We start from the raw sequence: 7,015 nt of genomic DNA on the forward strand, positions 1-7,015 counted from the left end.
TAATTGAGTCAAGAGTCCATAACAGTTGGAATCAAGGCATTTGGACCACAGAACTGAAAGATATGGTAATCGGAAGACGAACAGGTCTCGCACTCATTCCGGAGCAATCCGATACCCCTGAATGATCGCCTGTCCGGAGAGCCTTCCGGTCCGATTCAGAAGGCGGGTGCTTCATAGAAGTTGGAGATCATTGCATCACGGTCTCTTAGCAAGTAGAATCGTGGAATTCGGACGCGTGAGCAGAGAGATAAGCTTGTCGGAAGGAACCCCAGTCTCGCAGGTATTCCGGACCGAGCAGATCAGTTCTAAAGGATGCGAAGGACGGTGCACTTCCAGGCCGATTTAGTTTCCGGGTCCTTCATGAGAACCATAGACATTTGAGCCTTCTTTCCAGAACGTCCAAGATCATTCAATTCGGATCTATGAGCAGAAAGATACAGTCTCCGGAATGGACACATGTCTAGACGCCTCTCTCTGGTCGTGTACATGCACTGCAAAGATGTGCCCTCCAGGAAGCCTTACACTTCCCAAGCACCGAAGCTTTCTTCACAAAAGTTGGAGATAAATGAGTCCTCTGTCTTCTGCAACCGAAATCATTCAATTCGGACAAGTCTCATAGGAGTTACACTCTCCGGAATGCGAAGTGGTCTAAGCTGCTCTGGATGCTGCGAGTTGGAGAGGAAGGAGACCAAGCCGCAGCAACACTCGCAAATCACTCCGACTTGAGCCTGCGACCTAGGTGCAATAGAGACCAACCCGCAGAGTTTGTACATTCCCCAGAAACCGCCTTAGCCCTGCGAGTTGGAGAGGAAGGAGACCAAGCCGCAGCAACACTCGCAAATCACTCCGACTTGGGCGTGCGGCTAAGACAAGGCGATTCAGGCTTCACAAGACAAGTCTTCATCTACTGCGACTTAGGTGTGCGACCTGGGACATACTGGACTGACCCGCAGGATTTCCACTTGACCCAACTGAGCCGGGTCAGTACCCAGTTTGTCCTGGGCTGACCCGGTCCATTAGCACTAGGTATATATAGTTTTTTGGGAGAAAAACCCAAATATATCATCTTCTCTCTTAGTTTCTCTCTAGTTTTCTTTCCTTTTGAGTGTAAAAACGTTTTTGATTAAGAGATATCTGAAGGGATTTGATCATTCCAAGTCTGTTTCTTATCATCTCATCATCTCATTTCTGCTTCTAATCATGATTAACATCATCTCTTGCAAAAGATTAGATGTGTTCTTCATGATTAGTGAGTAGTCATCTTTTAAGCTTCTAGGTGTGTAGATTAGGGTGCTTAGATGTAGATTAATGATTGTTTAAGCTTAGATTCTCTTCTCCTTTCCTTAGTTAGCTGATCCTAATGCTAGATCCTTGCACATCACTTGGGTCTAGAATCTGGGTTTTTCATGCACCAAAAGTGTTTGATGAAATGCCTGAATGAAAGCTAACTAAGGGTTTATGCATTAATGTCATGGGAATGATTGTTAAATGCATGAATGGCATATTAGAACTGTTTCTTAATGCTCATTGATTCATATTTCACAAATGATGATTTGGTTTGAAAATGGATTAGTGTAGAGGTTAGTGCCTTCATGAGAGGATTAATCTAGATTAGAGTTCTAAGTTAATTGGAATTTGAGATCATGTGATGCTTGCTTTATCTTTCTGTATAAGATTCAGTCTTTCTTAGCTCTTATTTTGATGCACAAAGAGGCTGTCTGGTCATGTTAGACTTGGAACCTTATGCTTGTTAACTGCTTATTCACTAATGGGAATTAGTCTTGAATTGGTAATTAACAAAGGGATTTCTGTCATGAGAATGAATTAATCTGAATTGGAAGTCTAGACTAAAGATTTGCAAGTGTTGCATTGTTTGCTTAGCATCATGAATTCACATTTAAAGCACCCTAATCAATGATCACATCTAGAGGTTTAGCTTTCTTTTTATTTGAATTTGAGTGTTTGTTTAGTTTCTCTTGCTTGTTTAATTCTTAATTACTGTTTGTTCTTGCTTGTTTTGTTATATGCTTTTAGATAATCTTGGTTACCAACTCATCTGCTTATTAGACTTGGATTAAGAATTGATCCTCATAGTTCTAGTGTCTAGAATCTCTCCATTTGGATTGATACCTCAAGTGCTACAATGACATGAGTAGTTGAGGAATTGATCAAGGATTGAAAAATTCCTACTATCAATTTGGCGCCGTTGCCAATTGGAGAGTTCATTCTAGCATTAGGACTTTGGATCTTCTTGAGATCAAGTCATTTTCTTTTGTTTTACTGATTACCTTTCAAGTGCTGTCTTTGTTTTCAGGTGTATGAACACCAGAAGTCAAGCAAGGAGACAAAGAGAAAGAGTTGAGCACATTGAGAGGTTGGGTATGGATCAAGGGCAACAGGCTCATGGTGGTAATGGAAACCACCAGAATCAGGAAGAGCCACCACCTCCACGTCCAAGACAAGTTGTGGGAGCTGGTGATGAGGCCAATGCTCAGGGTCAAAGACATGGGATTCAAGCCCCAACACCTGAAAACGATTTTGAGATCAAATCTGGCCTGATCAACATGGTGCAATCAAACAGGTTCCATGGCTTGGCATTAGAAGACCCATTAGATCACATTGACAACTTTGATAGAGTTTGTGATCTAACTAAGATGAATGGAGTGAGTGAGGACAGTTTCAAGTTGAGGCTATTTCCTTTTTCTCTAGGAGACAAAGCTCATCAGTGGGAAAAGTCTCTACCTCAAGGATCAGTCACAACTTGGGAGCAATGCAAAAGAGCATTTCTAACCAAGTTCTTCTCTTCATCAAGAACAGCAAGGTTAAGAAATGAAATCTCAAGTTTCATTCAGAAGAACCATGAATCGTTTTGTGAGGCTTGGGAAAGATTTAGAGGGTATACCATGCAATGCCCTCACCATGGATTCTCAGATTGTCAGCTGCTAAGTACATTCTACAGAGGTACTTTACCAAAGGTCAGACTTCTCTTGGACACAGCTTCTAATGGTAATTTCATGACCAAGGAAGTCAATGATGCCATGACCCTAGTGGAGAACGTAGCTCAGAGTGATGAGCTTTATGGATCAGACTTTGAAAGGAATTCAAGAGGGGCTGTGAGTGCTGAAGAGGAAAGGACAAGGAAAGACATCAAGTCTCTCAATGAGAAGCTAGACACACTTCTTTTAGCTTCTCATCAGTCAGCCAACTTTGTTAGAGATGTGAATCATGTGTTTCAAGACACATTTCAAAGGGAAGACATCACAGCTGAGGTGAACTTTGTAGGTGGCCAACAAGGTTACCAAAAGGGCTTTACCTACTACAAGAATCCCCCAAACCAGAACTTATATCCTCAAAACACTCAACAACAAGGTTTTGTCTCTCCCCAACAACAAAGTCTCCAACATAACTCAGAGAATAATGATCAAGAAGTGCAGAACCTGCTCCAGCAAATCCTCAAAGGTCAAGCAAGTGGTGCCATGGACTTTAACAAGAAAATGGTAGAGATTAACAACAAGGTGGATTGCAGTTATTCTGATCTTTTATCTCAGCTTTCAACCTTGGCTTCCAAAGTCAAGACTCTAGAGAACAACAAGGGCCACTGCAGTTCTCAAGCTCAAAGATCTTTACCAGGGACATCAGTAGCACATCCAACAGAATACTGCAATGCCATCCTCTCAAATGATGAGAATCATGCTGCTGTCCAAGAAATTGAGGATCTTCTCCATGGCAATGTCTCAAGTGCAAAGTGCCTGACAAAAGATGATGAGGACGCCATCATAGATGAGTTTGAGTTCCTGTTCTGTGATCTCAATGAGGACATTGAGAAAGAAGGTGGGGAGACAGCTTGTTTTGATATGAAAAAGAATGATTCTGAGATTGCTGAAGGAAAGGATCAGAGAATGGTTCAAGGAAGGACATCTGATGGAGTCTCTAGCACTGGCTCAACAAGGGTGAAACCCAAATCTATTCCCAAGCTAGGCAATCCAGGAAAGTTCTCCATCTCATGCTCTCTTGGAAATTTGAAAGTGGACAATGCTTTGTGTGATTCTGGATCAAGCATCAGTGTAATGTCTTTAGACATGGTGGAGAGACTAGGGATCAAGAGTCTTAAGCATCACCCCATGTCAATCACCTTTGGAGATTCATCCTCAAAGAAACCATATGGAATCCTTGAAGACTACCCATTGAAAATTGGTGAATGCACAGTTCCAACAGATTTTGTAGTTATGAAGATGAAGAAGACAAAAGAGCTACCTCTTTTGCTTGGAACTCCATTTCTGAACACCACAGGAGCAAGGATGGACTTTGATACTCAAAGAGTGGTGCTTGCTAAGGTAGATGATGAAGTATCTTATCCTCTTAAGCCTCCTCTTGCTGGGTTTTGTGGAGTTATATCTGATGATTCTGATGAGTTGAAACATTATGGGATGATGTATGTGGGGAGTATTGGAACTATAGAAGAAGCTATACCCCTTGCATCTGTTGAGAAAAAGAAAGAATCCCTAATAAGACCTGATCTTGAGTTTGAAGGGGATTTCTTTAGTGATGATGAAGCTTGCTTGGAATCTCTATCTCCTACACCAAGTGAGAAGGAGATCAGCAGCAACAAAGGCACTGGCTCAGGGTCTCAAGACAAGAACCCACCAAGAACCAGACCATTCACTCTTGAGTCATCTTCTCAGGTCTTAACTCTCACTCCTTGGAAGTTTGTTGGTGGAGCTGTTGAATACAAGGTTAAAGGCAATGGAAGATCAAGACCATTTGCCAAAGTCAGAGCTATCCTCACACCAGAGTTCATAGACAAAGGATCTGATGGTGTCCAAGAGATGATGAACAAGGACCTCAAACTTGAATTCATGGACAAGACCAGGAGCACCAAAGCTCCTCCTCTCCCTTACTAAAAAGAGGGTAAAAAGTCAAACTTAGTGACTTTAAACAAAGTGCTCTTGGGAGACACCCCAAGCTTATCCTTTTATATAATCTTTTTATTCTTTTCTCTCATTTCTTTTCCTTTTTTAGGATCTTTTGATGGGTTTTGTGAGTTGGTCTCAGGTTCTAGGTGATTTTTGGAGGACATAGCTCAGTGATGAATGGAATGGATCATGTGAGAGAGCTGAGAGAACTGTTTAAAGCCAGAAAAACTTGAAGAAGGCCTCAGTGCTACCTAGGTGTGCGGGTCAGTGCATAAAGAGTCCAGGCCGCAGCAAGACTCGCGATTTACTCCGGCCTGGGCGTGCTACCTGGTGTGAAATCACCCTGGCCGCACAAAACCTGGAGAAGTCCAAAATGTTTAAGTCCCATTTACTGCGGGATGGGCGTGCGGGTCAGAAGAGAGGGAGCTAGGCCGCAGCAAGGTTCGGAATTTACTCCGGCTGGGGCGTGCGACCTAGAAGCGTAGACGTTGAGCCGCACCAGAAAGAAGAAGGCCAAGGGTTCTAAGTCCAAAACCGTGCGACCTGGTGCTGCGGCCTGAAACCCAAGGAGTCTAAGTCGCACGATCGTTCGCAATTTACTCCGGGATGGTCGTGCGACCTGGAAAGAGGAAGGCCAGGCCGCACAGAAAGAAGGGAACCCAAAGAGATTAAGTCCCAAAACCTGCGAGATAAGCGTGCTACCTGGGAGTAAAGAAGACCAACCCGCAGCAAGACTCGGAATTTACTCCGAGATGGTTGTGCGGGTCAGAACAGAGGATGGCCAGGCCGCAGCAAAAAGATGAACGGCCAAAATGCCTAAGTAACAGAAGCTGCGGGATAGGAGTGCGGGTTAGACATAGGATGACCAGGCCACACATCGAACCCCTCCCACTCATTGGGGTCTGATTTCAACAGCCACTAGGTAACACTCAAAACCTTGTAAATAGCATGTAGACTTTCTTTTTCTTTTGCATTTTGCCTGTTTGCTTTGGTTTCACTTCTTTCTCATACTTTTATAACACAAGGGACTGTGTTATTTAAGTGTGGGGGAGGAGTTTTATCCTTTACTAATCATGTTTTCTATTTTCTTATTTTACACTTTGAGTCTTGAGTCACATTCTAGTGCATATTCATCTAAGTGCATATAAAAACCAAAAAAATGGAAAAATCTGAAAACTTTTCACAAAAAAATGAGCATGTAGTTGCATTCTCATTTTTAGGATTGAGTCTAGATTGCATTTGCATGTAGGTTGCATCTTGCAAGGAGTAATGATAGGTTCTTTCCTTGAGAGTACATCACTTTGAGAATTTGGATTAAATATGCTTGTGAAATGACTTCTGTGCTTGCAAGGCTTGAAATGGTTTGAATCTGAGAAGCAATTTTGAATTGAACTCAACTCTAATAAGTGAAAACCTTGAACTTGACATGAAATTATCTTGTGATGCATTGTTTGAATAAGCTTGTGGATACCTATATACATATTTGAGCTAGAATCCTGTTTTTACCACCCTCTTCCTTAGCTCAAATAGCTGAGTCCACATCTGGATCAGTTTTCCTCACCTTGAACCCATCCTTCCTTCAAGCCAAATGTTTGTGTGTGATTGAAAGGCCACCTTGGATCAAACTTAGCAGAAAGTGTTAGGTTTAGAGCGACAAGGGCAGGTCTCATTGAGTGCTGTGTTCCAACATCAAGGAACTGAGAGTTTTGGTGAGGAATAAGTGTGGGGGAAAAGACTTTTTGGTGAGTGGAAAAAGGTGAGATGAGTGGAAAGAGAGAGTGAAAATAACTAGGGGAATGAAAGAAAAAGAAGTCAGTCTTGGTGTTTTGAGAAAGTGAGCTCTGGTTTGTTGAAAAGAAAAATCTAGCCTCTAAGTGAAAAAGAAAGAAAAGAAGCCAAAAGCTCAAATGTTTTGATAAGAAAGAAAGAAGAGGCTAGAAGTTGTAAAAGAAAAAGAGCTGTGTAAAGTTTGAGTTCCAAGACTTGAGAGTGAAAGTGAAGAACAAATCCCCTAGTGAGAGAAAAATGAGTGTGAAAAGTGAGGTCTTTGAGCAAGAGAGGAAGCTTTGAGTAGAGGGTGGGGAGTGATGAGTCTTTGCCCT

The 7,015-nt window shown here is 42.3% G+C and overlaps 1 non-coding gene across 1 annotated transcript; it reads right to left on the reverse strand.

The window, feature by feature from the left end:
- Window positions 1-2,819: 2,819 nt before the first annotated feature.
- On the reverse strand, window positions 2,820-2,926 carry LOC112082642. The gene has a single exon (XR_002897308.1). It is a non-coding gene; the product is annotated as a small nucleolar RNA R71 (small nucleolar RNA).
- Window positions 2,927-7,015: the final 4,089 nt, after the last annotated feature.

The sequence above is a fragment of the Eutrema salsugineum genome, unplaced genomic scaffold (genome assembly GCF_000478725.1).
Source record: "Eutrema salsugineum unplaced genomic scaffold, Eutsalg1_0 scaffold_1, whole genome shotgun sequence".
In the NCBI taxonomy this organism is placed as follows: Eukaryota; Viridiplantae; Streptophyta; class Magnoliopsida; order Brassicales; family Brassicaceae; genus Eutrema; species Eutrema salsugineum.